The sequence below is a fragment of the Triticum dicoccoides genome, chromosome 1A (genome assembly GCF_002162155.2).
Source record: "Triticum dicoccoides isolate Atlit2015 ecotype Zavitan chromosome 1A, WEW_v2.0, whole genome shotgun sequence".
Taxonomy (NCBI): Eukaryota; Viridiplantae; Streptophyta; class Magnoliopsida; order Poales; family Poaceae; genus Triticum; species Triticum dicoccoides.
Window position 1 is genome coordinate 604,956,425 of NC_041380.1, and position 14,560 is coordinate 604,970,984.

The following is a 14,560-nucleotide window of genomic DNA, read 5'->3' on the forward strand; positions in this document are numbered from 1 at the left end:
CCCCGGATGGCGCGCATTCGGTGTGGAAGCTCATCTGGCAGGCGGATGTTCCCCTCAGAATGCCTATCAACGCATGAAAAGTCGCTACTGGTGCTCTTGCCACAAAGTTGAAAAAAAGAGACCGTCACATTGCTAAAATAGCTACGTGTCCAGTTTGTGGTATAGATGTTGAAGATACATACCATGCAATGATAACTTTTTTTAAAAAAAAAGGAGGATGACCCCTGGCCTCTGCATCTGGGCGATGCATACGGTCACTTTATTAATTATTCTCACAAGACCTTACAAAGTAATACAACAGTAAGACTAAAGCCGCCGTCTAAGCACCTCTATCCAGCTGATGAAGGGGCGCAGATAGCCTGGGCCTAATACCAAACAGATATCGCAGCCAAACCTAACATCTAAGACCTGAGAACCCATTCAGGACGCCTGCCAGGCATGGGTCTCACCGGTCCGGCGTGCACTCAGATGCCGCCGCCGCCAACTGCCACCCCTCCATCTTCAGAACTGTACTGCTGCATCAATCTTGCTCGGTCTAGCTATCGTCGACGCCACCACGGCGCCAAACGGCACCTCCTCCCTGCGCGCAAACAGTTGAGCACGTCGCGGTCGCCACTGATACACCTCAGCGCCATGCTGCCAGGTATCACCAGCCAACACGGCTTGAAGTCCTTGAAAGATCTGTCGTGCGTAGCACCTGCCGACCAGGCATGACAAAGCGTAGCACCTGTCGGTCAGGCATGACTTGACATCACCATTGAAGCTCCGTGCAAGACGAAGCCGCTCCACCTTCTGCCTCTGACATCCAGCGCTGCTCCGCAAACGATGCTCCCAAGAGAGAAACGACACCGCAATGCCGCAATGCAATGATAACTTGTGATAACACATCCATTCTTTGGGATACTATGAAAACTGTGTGGCCAATCCGGTGAAGGAAGAAGTCATCAACACGGGAGAGGAGTGGTTGCTGCATCTACTTAGCTCTCACCCAGCTATCACCAGCGAGATGATTATTATGCTACTGTGGAGAATTTGGAGCCTCCGCAATGATCTGACACATGGAAAGAATATCCCACCTACGGAGGTGTCTAAGAATTTTCTATGTTCATATTTGAACTCAGTACGTGATGTTCGTCATCTACCAGTTGAGCAAGTCATTAAAGGGAAGACACCGGTCAACTCTTTCATACACTACCAGAAACGTGACTAAGCGTGTGGGCTAGTAGCCGTCAGGAAAAGAAATATGGCCGTCAGGAATATAATTCCTGTCGGCCAACCGACAGGAACAACCCACAGCCATAGCCTGCCAGTAATGAATGAGTATGCCTGACGGACGGCCCACAGGAATATTAATGCTGTCGGTTATCCCTGACGGTTGGCGCACAGGAAAGAAATGTTGCGTCAGATTTATGCTTCCCGGAAAATACATATTCCTGTCGTCCACCTGTCAGGAAGGACTTATACCTGTAGGTTCAACCGACAAGAAAATTATACTAGGTTGCTGCAGCACGCGCTCATTCCTGTGAGCCGTTGACCGTCACGGTTACATCATGATGTTGATTTTTTATTTCATATTCCTACCACAAAAGCAATGTGCTTAACCCAGGTTCTACAAATGTTGCATTATTTCACAGAAACCATATGAGAATATATTTATATGACAACATCAAACTTCATATAGCATCATCAGTTTCATACATATATAATTACACTACAAGGCTACAAAGGTACCATCCACAAAAGGATCTGCTAACTACAATAATACTAGCAAAATACACCGGCTTGCAACTACCACCAGATGTATCAACATCAGTTCCATACATACACTACAAGGCTACAAAGGTACCATCCACAAAAGGATCTGCCAACTACAACAATACTAGCAAAATACGCCGGCTTGCAACTACCACGAGATCTTAGTTCTCATTCCTAAGCCATACCAGATACACAAGTCCACAAAAGAGCATATTACGACCACATATAGTCTGATGTTATCATGTTGATTGAGCAATCAGTTTCCGCCATGGTTGGCTGCGTCAACGGTCTGATCGCCGACATTCCCAGCGGCTTCATCCTCCTCGCTTGACTCCATGACATCATTGTTGCCATCAACCGCTTGCGAGCCGGCTTGAGATGAGTTATTTGTCCCCTGAATCAAGAAGTAACCTAATTGTTATTTAATCTGATTTAGAACAATAAAAATACAATACTTTGTTGGATAACAAGTGGAGACAACATAACCAAATGAACCAAATAATATCCATTTATTGATTAATGCTTGGCACCAAGAACTGATTTTGTCTAGGCTACTTTCAAGTTCCAATCAGATGGACCTTAAGCATGACAAGCATTATTTATACGGAAATTGGGCACAACAGCTAAAGAATCTTGTGAGAATAGACAAGCTCACAGATGCAAACATCCAAACAAATTAATACAAAACATGAAAAACAATCTCATATGCAACACAGTGTTGATATTGCAGCCACATCAACATAGACATGTCAGAAGGAACGCACAAAACTAAGTTGAGTAGTGGACATCACACATTCATCCATATGATATGTACAACTTCAAGTTTCTCATACACTTACTTCTGGTTGCGAAACAGCTCCATGGCTTAGTATATGTAGTATATGAGCCGGCAACTCTTTTCCTATCTCCTTGAAAAGTGCCTGCAAACAAAGAAGAAATGTTACTAGAGTTGATACTTGAGAAGTTAAGATCCATTGCTTTAGAATGTGGGCATGAATTTGTACATACAGTTATGAGCTGCCCATGCATATCTACTTTCTGTTGTAGCATCTCCTTAGCACGCCTGAGTTCTGCATTTTCTTCATTAACACGCCTGAGTTGTTCCTTCTCTCGAATGTGAGCGAAATTGATGCACTAGCATTTCTTTTTCTAGCTGCTGATTTAATATCTGCTTTCTTAATAGCCCCATCGGTTTTGAGCAATATCCTCATATTTCAAGCGAGCTTCTCGTCCCCTCCCCCTGTTGGTCTTGTATTCCTTTGATGTCCAATAACGACATAGTCCAGGCCATGCAACTTCCTTGCACCATGGTATCTTACTCTGGAGGTATTGCTCATATTCGAGTTCTCTTGCACAAGCCATCGAGTCATCAAGCTTCTCTCCTTGATTCTCATAGTAAAGCTTCACAGCATCCACACGAAGTTGGTACAACATGTCTTTCACCTTTTTCCTTGCATATGTGTCAATAATCCGGTTAGCCTCTTGCTCAATTTGGATTCGGGCACTGTCATCTTCCTCGTCATCCACATGCAGCTCAAACAAGTTCTACATGTTCAGAAATTTACAGATCAGACTTTTACAACAATACAAAGATATGTATAATAATAATTGCAATTGCTCCAAAAAAATTGTACTTACCCAAAACTCTTCCTTCACACGATCTGCGGTTGTCCGCTGCTGAAAATCTAGAGTCGAATCATGATAGTAATCGTACCACTCCGGAATGAAGCCACGAAATGCAACTGGTAGCAGCCGTTCCATGAAGATATGGTAATCATGACTTTTAAGCCCAAAAATCTTCCTTTGCTGGAAGCTAACTCCTCTTTTAAAACCCGCTGCATATCCATCGATAAATTTCAGCTCTTTAAACCATTTAAGAATGGTTAACCTATCATCTTTCTCAATGACAAACGGTGCCCTTGGCTTGAACCACTTCCCATTGTCCTTCAAATGCAAATGCTGCTTAGGGCGATGGCATATTTCTTCTAGATCTTTTCTTGCCTTCACATTATCTTTAGTTTTATTAGGAATGTCAAAGCATATGTTCCATATAGCTTCTGCTACATTTTTCTCATTGTGCATCACATCGATGTTGTGCCTAAGCTTCAGTTTATCAAAGTATGGAAGATCCCAAAAGCAGCTTATGTGGGTCCAGTTGTGCGATTTATTATAGTTATTTGTGTCATATACATTTGCAACCATGTGAGCTCGCACTTCCTCCCCTGTCAAACGCCTTGGTGGCCCCTCAAGCACTATTGTATCCTTTCTAAACGAATTGGCTTGGGTTCTGAACTCATGGTCAGGAGGTAGAAAGCGCCTATGGCAATCAAACCAGCAAGCCTTACGCCCATGCGGAAGTGTAAATGATTTTGAATCACTCAAGCATTCTGGGCAAGCTAGCTTCCCATGAGTGCTCCACCCAGCAAACATACCAAAAGCAGGGAAATCATGGACTGACCATAGAAAAGCTGCTTTCATTAAAAAGTTTCTCTTCACAGAGGCATAACCCCCAGCCACAGTTCCATAAGCTCATCTGCTAATGGTTGCATTAGAATGCCCAAATTCTTTCCAGGATGTTCTGGACCAGGTATCACAAGACTAAGAAATATAAACTCTGGCTTTAAGAGAAAACCAGGGGGGAGGTTTAACGGAGCTACAAACACTGGACAACACGTGTATGGAGCAGCAACCAAACTATATGGTGTAAACCCATCTGTAGCTATGACAAGTCGCACACTTCTCGGATCACATGAGAATTCTGGAAAATCCTTATCAAATTCTTGCCAAGCCTCACCATCACGTGGGTGGACCATCTTATCAGACCCGGAAGGAGTGTGAGAACGCATAAGCTTTGCGGTCTCCTCATTGGCATACAACCTTTGCAATCTATCTTTTAGAGGGAGGTACCGCAAAACTTTACGTGGGATTTTCTTTTGGCCTTCCTCGTAACGAGATGTGCCACAAAAGTCACACTTCTCTTTATGTTTGTTATCTTTGTAATACAACATGCAATTATTTTGCACACATCTATTTTAGCATATGGCATACCAAGACCTTCTAAGAGTTTCTTGGATTGGTAGAAGTCTTCGGACAAATTAGATTCAGGAGGCAAAAGTTCATGGATTATTTTTAAGGTATCATCAAAATGTGCAATGAACATTTTGTATTGTGATTTCATAGCCACTACAGCAGAAAGACGTGTGTGTTTTGTATTCTTATGTACCAATTCATCGGCACTACTGACCATCCTATAAAAAGCCTTGGCAGAGGAGGTTGGCTCCTCAGTAACCGGTGGAGGATGGCTACCACCTAAGTCAACCAACATATTGTCCATTCGATCAGTTTCATTACAGCTCTCTTGATGATGTACTAAAGGGACAGATCCATCAGCAGCAGCTACAAAACTCTCACCATGTTCTGTCCAGGTTTTGTAATTTGGCTTATACCCATGTTTATACAAGTGTTTCTCTACAATGTGCCTTTCTTGCGGAAAATAATTCCGACATTTGGCGCATGGACACTTAATTTTACCACCTTCAGCTACGGAAGAGAAGGCCCGGTCTATAAATCGTGCAGTTTCTTCAAGCCATATATTAGAAGGGACTTGACGAAACACCCATCCACTATACATCCAATCACGGTTCTCCATTATTTAACCAAGAATTCATACTGAAATAAAATTCACAGAAATGGGGATATTTGAGAAAAATAATAGCATACTAAAGGGCAGCAGCACAAATAACAATTCACAAAAAGACAATTGTTTCAGACATAAATTTAAGAGCTCAAAGCTATAACTTACCAATATACTTGTTCAAGCTGGGAAATTACGGCGTCGAAAAGGGTGGCTAGCCAACTCCCCTAGCTGTTTGCCGATGTTTCTGGAAAATTATACGTGTTAAATTCACTTTACTAGAATAAAATAGATAGCAGGTAGATGTCATAGAAGCTACAACCTAGAAAAAATAAACACTTATATGGTCATGTACAGAAGCTACAACATGTTAGCTGTTCAGTGAGGTTGCTACAGACGCTACAACATACATCTAAGAACAACAAAAACTAATCTGTTCAAATCAACCATATACTAATCAGACGTGCCTAAAATAGTTTCAACTAAGCTTAAACGCTACACAAGAAATAGAGCAAGCAAATCTTTTATTAGTCATTTTGTATTAGCAGACTGTAAGCCTATTAACATGGAATAAAACTCCTTTTTTCTTGCCAAAAAAAAAGATATTCATAGAGGTTGGGTAGGCTGATGTGCGTCAAGTGTATTCATGTGGGCATGCGAGCCGGGCAGGGCCATGAATAGCGAGAGGCCGGGAACGTAAAGACCCTCCGTATCCGATCGGCACCAGCCGGCAAGCGATCAAGCCCCATTGCGCAGAGACTGAGACTACTGAGAGAGCATTGATGAGTTTGTCCACCTGGAGCGAGACGTCCAGAGCATGCATCCACGTGAGCCATTGCCTAGGCGCCGATGGAGTCCATTCTACTCCCTGCGTCCGGAAATACTTGTCATCAAAATAAACAAAAGGGGATATATCAGGGTCTCTGCAGACTGCAGGGGCCGGTCGTCCAAATTGTTGTGTGTTTGTTATGGTGATTGAAGTGCGATATCCTTATAGGGCCGGCTCTACAGACGTGTGTGGCCAGAAATTGTTTGGATCGCGCTAACATCTGCCAGGCTACCGGCGTGTCGTGCCAGAACTTTATCCGGTGATGAGTAGCCGGCTAGGATGGAGGCAAACTGAGCCCAGGGCCGCAGACTGGCGAAAACAAACATCGTCCTTGCACCGACCGGCCAAGGTGGTGCATTACAGCTGCAGATTGAGATGACTATGGCATGGTAATGTAATGTGCTGCAAGCCACGCTAGCTGGACAGCCCCAACGGCATCCAAAGGCATGCATGCATGCATTCATGAACAGCGACACGCAGAGCCCCTCCGTATCCGAGGGAACCTGCCCAGGATAGGCCAACGGCAAGGTCAATAGAAAGGAGGTCTGTTGTACGTACCAATGGTGGAAAACACCGCATGGTACGCGCCAGGTTTTAAACGTTCGCCATGTACAGTGGCGGAGCCAGGATTCGAGTCTAGAGGGGCCGAGTACGTATATTGATCTAATCTCGTTGGTAATTACTCGTCGCTCCTACTAATCTCGTTGGTAATTCGAGTCCAGGGGGGCCGAGCACAGTCCTTTTCTGATGGCTTTCATTTGTTGACCATACTGCGCCAAGCGCACCAAGGCGGTGGGCGATGGCAAGGCCTAGGAAGGGAACGACCCGGAGTTTGGAAAGACGTGGCAGCGGAGTCCCATACGGAAGGAAGTATGAGGGTTGACTGGTTAGGCTGCGGCGTGAGGCTGTCGTTGCCGGAGAATAACAGAAGATGTGGGTTAATTAGGATGCGAGGTGAACGCACCAAGGTTGTATACAACAATGACGAGACGTAGAGGTTGTCTTCGGCACGGCAACCCTTAGATGTAACCAACCTATGTAAACCCTAGGCACCCCGGGTATCTATATAAGCCAAGGGGTGAAAACATAGACAACAACTCTTATACACACACGATTTCGTGGTAGATCAGTCTGTAACTTGTACTCCATCCAAATCAATACAATCAACTAGGCCATACGGTTTTATCTTTTCAAGAGAGCCCGAACATGGGCATATCTCTGTTACCATTGTGCCGAGACTACCAGCTCGGGATCCCCTACCCAAGATCTGCTGGATTTTACTCCATCACCTGGCGTGTGGAATGCAAAATCGGACAAGACCCTGCTGGATAAGTGTCCATATGAGCATGTTGTGTACAAGAGGAAGAAAAAATATGCAAATTTACTCGTGGGTGTTTATGTAGATGACTTGATCATTACCGGAGATAGCACAACAAAGATAGATAACTTCAAGACCTAGATGAAGAACATGTTCAGCATGCGCCTGCTCAGCTATTATCTTGGTATTCAAGTGAAGAAAACTCCTCAAGGGATCTCATTGTGTCAAGCCGGGTATGCAACAATTTTTTTGGACAAGTGTGGCATGGTAGATTGCAATGCAACTCCAACACCATTGGAAGCAAGACTAAAACTAAGCAAAGTAAGTAACTTTCCCTGGTTGACTCAACTCACTATCACAGCATAGTAGGAAGTTTGAGATATTTGGTGCACACTCGTCCGGATAAATATTATGCCGCTGGAATTGCTGCCGATATATGGAGCAGTCGACTGAAGAACACATGACAGCGGTAAAGCACATATCGAGGTATGTGCGAGGCACTCTGAATCATGTGTGTTTCTTTAGGAGAGAGGAAAGGAACCAACTGAAGTTTTTAAGGTTAAGGATAATGATCATGCGTGTGACATCAATGAGAGAAAAAGTACCTTACGTGCCATCTTTTATCTTGGTCCAAACCCCAATTAGCTGGGTGTCACAAAAGCAAAAAAAAATGTGTTTGTCTCCTCATGTGAAGCTGAGTATATCGCAGCGGCGTCCGCAGCATGTCAGGGCATATGGCCGGGGCATTTACTTGCTGATTTGCTTGGTGAAGTTGCGCTCAAGGTGGACAATATTCTGCAATTTCTTTAAGCAAGAATCATGTCCATCATGATAAGTAAATACATAGATCTTCGCTATCATTTTATACAGGATTGTGTTGAATCTGGCAAGCTCAATGTTGAGCGTGTGAGAACTGAGGACCAGCTGGCCGACATCCTCACAAAGTCTCTGGGAAGATTGAAGTTTCATGCGATTGAGGAGAAGATTGGGATGAAGGCGCTGGATGAAGGGAACAAGCTTAAGGGGGAGAATGTTATGATTAATCTTGCTGCCTTGTTATTTCCTGTTTTCTGTCACGTTAAAACCGAGTCAATAGGTGTGCACAATGCAATTTTAGCTTTCCTTTCCACCATTTACGTGTTGCAGGTAATTAGGAACAGCCTCTGAACGTTTCTCCTTGGGATGGCACGGCCAAACAAAATCGTGAGGAGGCTTAGCGAAGTAATCGTGAACAGCCTCTGAACGTTTCTCCTTGATCTGTGGAGCCGAGAGAATAAGGGGAAAAGGAACAACAGAAAAGATGCAAATCGTGCGCGTCGCAAAACCTGTTGTTCGTCTCCTGTGTGTTCGCTGCGTGAGTTTTCTTGGTGTCCAGCGAGTCTCGCGTGCATTCGAGTGATCCAGGGGCAAATGTCCCTAACACGGCGATCGCCACCGGCAGTGAGCATGGTGTCGCTGTGGCGCATGCCTGGCATGCTCCCCAACCATATGTGGTTCCCCTCCATCTAGGCCAGCGGTGCCACCTTGCAGCGTTCACAGAAATGCTAAAGAATGAGAACAGAGGGAAAGAAGCCCCCTGTCTTATTCTTATAGGAGAATGAGGAGACTCGAACCCAGGCCGGCGACATCAACCTTTGTGCGTTCACGGAAATGCTACCCGATTCCCTTGGTCCAGGCCGGCGAGGTCTTCGGTGGAGCTAAGGTGGAGTTTGCCGTGGAAGTGGGACCAGAACCAACTAAGCATTTTCGTCCATGTGCGTGACTGTACCTAGGCACTGAGGCAGACAGCATCAACATGTTGTACTAAAGTTTCCGGCAAAAAAATGTTTTACTAAAGTTGAGGCACTTATTTTGGGATAGAGTATTTCTTTGTTTTCTCACTAAAAAAAGCTTTGTAATTTTCTGGTACCCAATACAAATACTTATCTTAGATTTTTTTTGTTTCTCGAAATGTAGATTTCTTTTAGCTAAATGCAAAAAATACAAAAACAATTAGGCAAAAAACAAACAAACGAATATTTGGGTCCCAGTGCAGCTGCACACGGGCCTCTCCAGCAAACTGATGCAAACTGAGCCTGTCCATGACTAGTTTGTTAACCCATCAACATACGCTCCCAAAAAACCAATGTGTGTTCACCTAAAAAAAACCAACTCTTCCTTTCCCTGCGGCACTCGCTTAAAGGAAAGCTAACTCGAAAGATGACTAATGCTGATTCCCTAATTGAGGTGATTAGCATCAAGCATGAAATGAGGGAGTGCAACTTCGAAGCCAGTTGCCTCACTAGATCCTGGTCGTTATGTATGGTTAGTAGGGACAACTGATATTATTTGTATTCCAGACTCTTTATTAGTTGAATAATGTTTTTTTTCACCCCCTAAGAAAGACCTAGCACCTTTATCACCACCAAGAAGCTATCATTAGACAAACTAAAGGACATGGATGTAGAGCTACGATATCCTTCATCAAAAGGATTATCAAATGATGTATTATTAGAAGTAGCTGTGTGAGTCAAAGCTTTCAATTTTTCTAAACATTTTGGTATGGCCCCAGAAAAGTTATTATTGGACAGATCCAGGATACGAACATCTTGAAGTCCCATTATTTCAACTGGAATGTGACCTGAAAATTTGTTTGATCTTAACCGTAGCATAACCAAACTAGGCATGGCTTCACTAATCCATCCGGGTAACTCTCCAGTGAATTTGTTTTGAGTTAGATCGAGGAAAACCAGCCTTGGACATTGTCGTAGGAACAAAGGAAATCCACTTGAAAAATGGTTGTTGCTTAGAAGGAAACTAGTGATCCTCAAACTGAAATATCTCAGAGATCTGACTTTTGAAGAGTTGTTGCTAGATGGGTTCCCTTGTTTTAGCTCTTTTATACCACAATCAGGAAGTTCCTTTGAAAGCAGATTGTTCGAAAGATCCAAAACCCGCAATTTTTGCATTCGACAAATTGTTTTCGGAATAGTCCCAGTTATAGAATTGGAAAAAGGAACTGCCGCCCGTAGTTGCGGAGCTTGGAAATTTGGCACAAAGCCATTTAAAGAATTTCTAGATATGTCCAATATCTCAATTGTTCTTGATAACTTGGGTATCAAACCAGTTAGCAGATTTGGCTGCATTAAAAGTTTAATCACTGACATGAACTCAAGATTGAGTGGCAAATTGCCGCTAAGATGGTTCAAGGAGATGTCCAAATATGTAGCATCAGAAAAGGTAGTCCAAAACCAATATGGGATCTTACCAACTAGGCATGTGTTTGAAATATGAAGGATCTTGGTGCTTTTCTGCCAACGAAGCCATTTAGGAAATTGGGGACCTAAATGACAAGATGAAAACCATGCTGATTCCAAGTTGAACGGAGGTATCCAATGTGAGTCCACAATAACATCCAAATTATTATAGGATAAGTCAAGAGACTCTAAATTCATCAAACCAGCAAAATGGTCTTCTGATATCACACCACTCAAGTTGTTGCGTCCAAGGTATAAGTGAGTCAAACTTGTAAGCGTGCCAATCTCTGCAGGCACTGAACCGCTCAAGGTGTTGTTTCCAAGGTTTAAGTAGGTCAAATTTGCAAGCGTGCCAATCTCCACGGGCACTGAACCACTCAACTGGTTGCCATGGACATTAAGCACGTATAAGCTAGTCAGGTTTGTCACAAATTGTAATGCTGTGCCAGTGATGTTGGCATCCATTAGACCCAATTCTTGCAAATTCTTCCGAGAACAATTAGGTATCCTATCTATCACCTCTGTTATGCCCCCGCCGATGTTGTTGAAGCTGAGATCAAGAGACCGTAAGTTACACATATTTTTCAGGGTTGTAGGTATCATTCCTTGGATGTTGTTTCCTAGAACGTCAAAAGTCTCCAACAAGGTCAAGTTGCCCAACTCGTCAGGAAACGTGCCTGATAATTCACAACCCTGTAAGTGTAGCCTTTTGAGGCTAGTTACATCCCAAAACCAGTTGGATGCGGACGGCCCGTGGAAAGGGTCATAAGAGAGGTCAAGCTCCTCAAGAACTGTAAGGTTCTGGTGTACAAGTGACCATGAAACATTACTCTTAATAAGACCACATGAAAACATAGCCAGCACAACCAAATTGGGAAGGGCGTTGACCTTATGGACCCAGTCAATGACTCCACTGAGGTTGATCCCGCCCATGTTTAGATGCTCTAGCAAGCCAAGAGATGCTAGCCAAGATATATCATTTGTGTGTAGATCAGTGTCATAATTGGCGTGCATGTCAAGTTGTACTAGTTTGGAGAGGTTGCCTAGCTGAGGAGGCACTCTGCCATGAAAACCCATGCATGTTGGAGAGGTTGAGCTACCTCAAACTCCGGAGAGAGCCCAGGAACCCCGGCATGGCCTTTGCATCTCCGAGAAAAATATTCCAGCTGAGGTCGAGATGCATGAGATGTCGGAGAGCAAGCAGCGAAGAAGATACCTGTCCGCACAGCGAGTGGTTTTCGGTGTCACCAGGACCAAGGTAATAATCCTCTTCTGAAGCTGGATAATTGTTGCGGAGGTCGAGCTTGATGGCGTGGCCTGTCCGGCGGCTGCAGGTGATGCCGCTCCACAGACAACAGTCATGGTGTCGTTGCTGCCATGATGCGAGGCGATTCGCCGGGTCGACTGTGATGTCGGCCTTGAAGGAGAGCAGCGCAGCCCTCTCGGTCGGGATGCAGCTCCCGTTGGATCTTCCATCGACACCGGAGAAGGTGGCGGTGATCGAGGCAGCTAGGATGGCCAGAAAGAGGAAGCTTGATGCAGCCATTGCGTTGTTGCTCCGGGTATGGATGAGGATGCCTTGAAGGAAAACATGGTCGTGGCACAGTTTCTACCGAGTGAAGTGTGTGTGAAGGAGAAAACCTTTGTGCCGTATCCTGTTGCCTGTTGGGGACTCTTGGCTACCACAACTTGAGATTGAGATGAGTGATACCCACCCACACACCAATCACAGTCAGAGCCGTGACTATCAGTCTGCCGCTCTATTGTTGACCAGGAAGACATCGCAAACGCCAGCTCGCCATGGCTCCAACTAATCCGCGAAAAAAAGTTAGTGGATGAGTTCAAGTTACACGTAAAAATTCATGTTGCAAACCAATCAAATTAAAGTCTGTTTGAAGCGAGTATTTAACAAAAAACTACCACAATTCATCGAACCGTGCCTACACACTACCACTTTACAAATTTGTGCCGAAAACTATCACTTTTTCACTAATCTTTTGACTAAAAACTACCATGCATGAAAAGTGGCATATTTGACTCGTTTAAACTCGATTATGACAGGGTTGGCCCACACGTCAGAACTGAAAAAGTCAGCACCATTAAGTTTGACCGTCAACATATGGGGCCCACATGTCATTCCTATCTCCTTTCTCTAAAATTCCCCATGGAGGAAGAGCAGGGGTAGTCCCTGTCGCCGGCGGCGAATGATGGCAAGAGGGACGGAGGAGACCAGCCGTCGCCAGCCGCTCCGGCGACATCAGCTCCGCCATGGACGCCAGCAGCAGGTCGGTCCGGCGGTTGCAGAACATGGCCATCGACAGTTGCTCCATGCCCGTGTTCACCATTACGTTGTGCTCCACACTTCCGCACGTCGCGTGGTTCTGAACCCGCAGGAAGCTTAGGAAGAACCTCTGGAGGCGATGAAACTGCAGAGGAGGCATGCCGGTCACCGGAGAAAGAGATCGAGACGGCGGCGGCCTTCACCGGAGGCGGGGAAGATGAAGTACTCCAGCGGCGCGACTGCATTTGGAGGAGATGGCGCGACCTTCAGGCGAGGCGAGCGACCGGGCGCGGCTTGGGGCCTCCCCGCAGCGCGACCTGCAGGCACGGCGAGCGACCGGGCGGCGGCTTGGGGCCTCCCCGCAGCGCGACCTGCAGGCACGGCGAGCGATGAATATGTAGGTACGAGTTCCACAAATTGTGGTAGTTTTTCTTTAATTACTCATTTGAAGCGGTTTTGTAGATCTGTCAAAATATTTATCTTGGCATTGTAGAAAGGAGGAGGAGAAATATGCAATGTCAAGGATACACGTGCACTAGTACATTAGCTAGAGATTGATCCGTGCATGTGGGTGCTCCTTCATGTGTAGTAACTCTAAGTACATCGTGACAAGTATAGGATGCTGACATGCATGATCATGGCCATTTGTACGCACCGTCGTGTGCATATGTATACAAATACTTGCACCGGCCGGATAGGCGCGTACATACCCGGTTACCTGATCGGTGATGTTGCCGTACAGTACATGTTTAGCCGGGTCGGGTGCACGCGTGCAACAAAGCCTGTTCGACAAGATTTTGTACTACGCATGGTACGAAAATAAGAACATATAGCTAAGAAATTAATCTGATGATAATTTGCACAAATGATATTTCTTATGTACATGCATGGAGCCTGTTTTTGGGGTGTTGTCTTTGGTGATGGTTTGAGTGCTGCTGCTGAGACAAGTTGATAATTGTGTCGAGACCTTTGTTTCTTTCCTTTCTTTACTGTTTTGTGTTCGGGCTGTGTGTATTTTAGATTTTTTGATATATCTTGTTGGTGCAGAAGCTGAGCGTAATTATTATCTTCGCGATATTAGTATATTTCTTTTCTTAAAATGGAGCAAAGAGGCCATGCATGCGTGCGTTTTAAGTACTATTTTCATTCTTAATATAATATGTATTAGCTTTTTTAATGTCAAACAAGTGCATGTTTGACCAAGTCTCTTTTAAAAAAAAAATCAATATCTATATTACCAAATTTGTATCATTAGATTCACCAGGAAAAATATTTTCATATTTTATTTATTGTAGATGTTGATGTTGATATTTTATTACATAATATTGGTTAAACACATAGGTTTGACTTGCAAAAAAATCAATACACCTTAATACCTTATATTCTGGAACGGAGGGAGTATTAATTAAAGGGCTAATGGCAGCTAATTTCTTTTTGTGAAATGCCATCATGACTAGCTTTTTGATTTGGCAAAATCATTACATTGTTGGCTAAGGAGTTTGCAAGA

General features: G+C 44.4%; 1 long non-coding RNA gene and 1 pseudogene across 1 annotated transcript; both read right to left on the reverse strand.

Moving 5' to 3' along the window:
- Positions 1 to 1,650: 1,650 nt before the first annotated feature.
- On the reverse strand, positions 1,651 to 5,637 carry LOC119295178. Its single transcript, XR_005143798.1, has 5 exons — positions 5,558 to 5,637; positions 3,394 to 3,590; positions 2,764 to 3,300; positions 2,595 to 2,675; positions 1,651 to 2,149 (listed from the first exon to the last, which is right to left on the reverse strand). It is a non-coding gene; the product is annotated as an uncharacterized LOC119295178 (long non-coding RNA).
- Positions 5,638 to 9,911: 4,274 nt separating this feature from the next.
- LOC119357165 lies at positions 9,912 to 12,379 on the reverse strand (annotated as a pseudogene).
- Between the last annotated feature and the right edge of the window lie 2,181 nt (positions 12,380 to 14,560).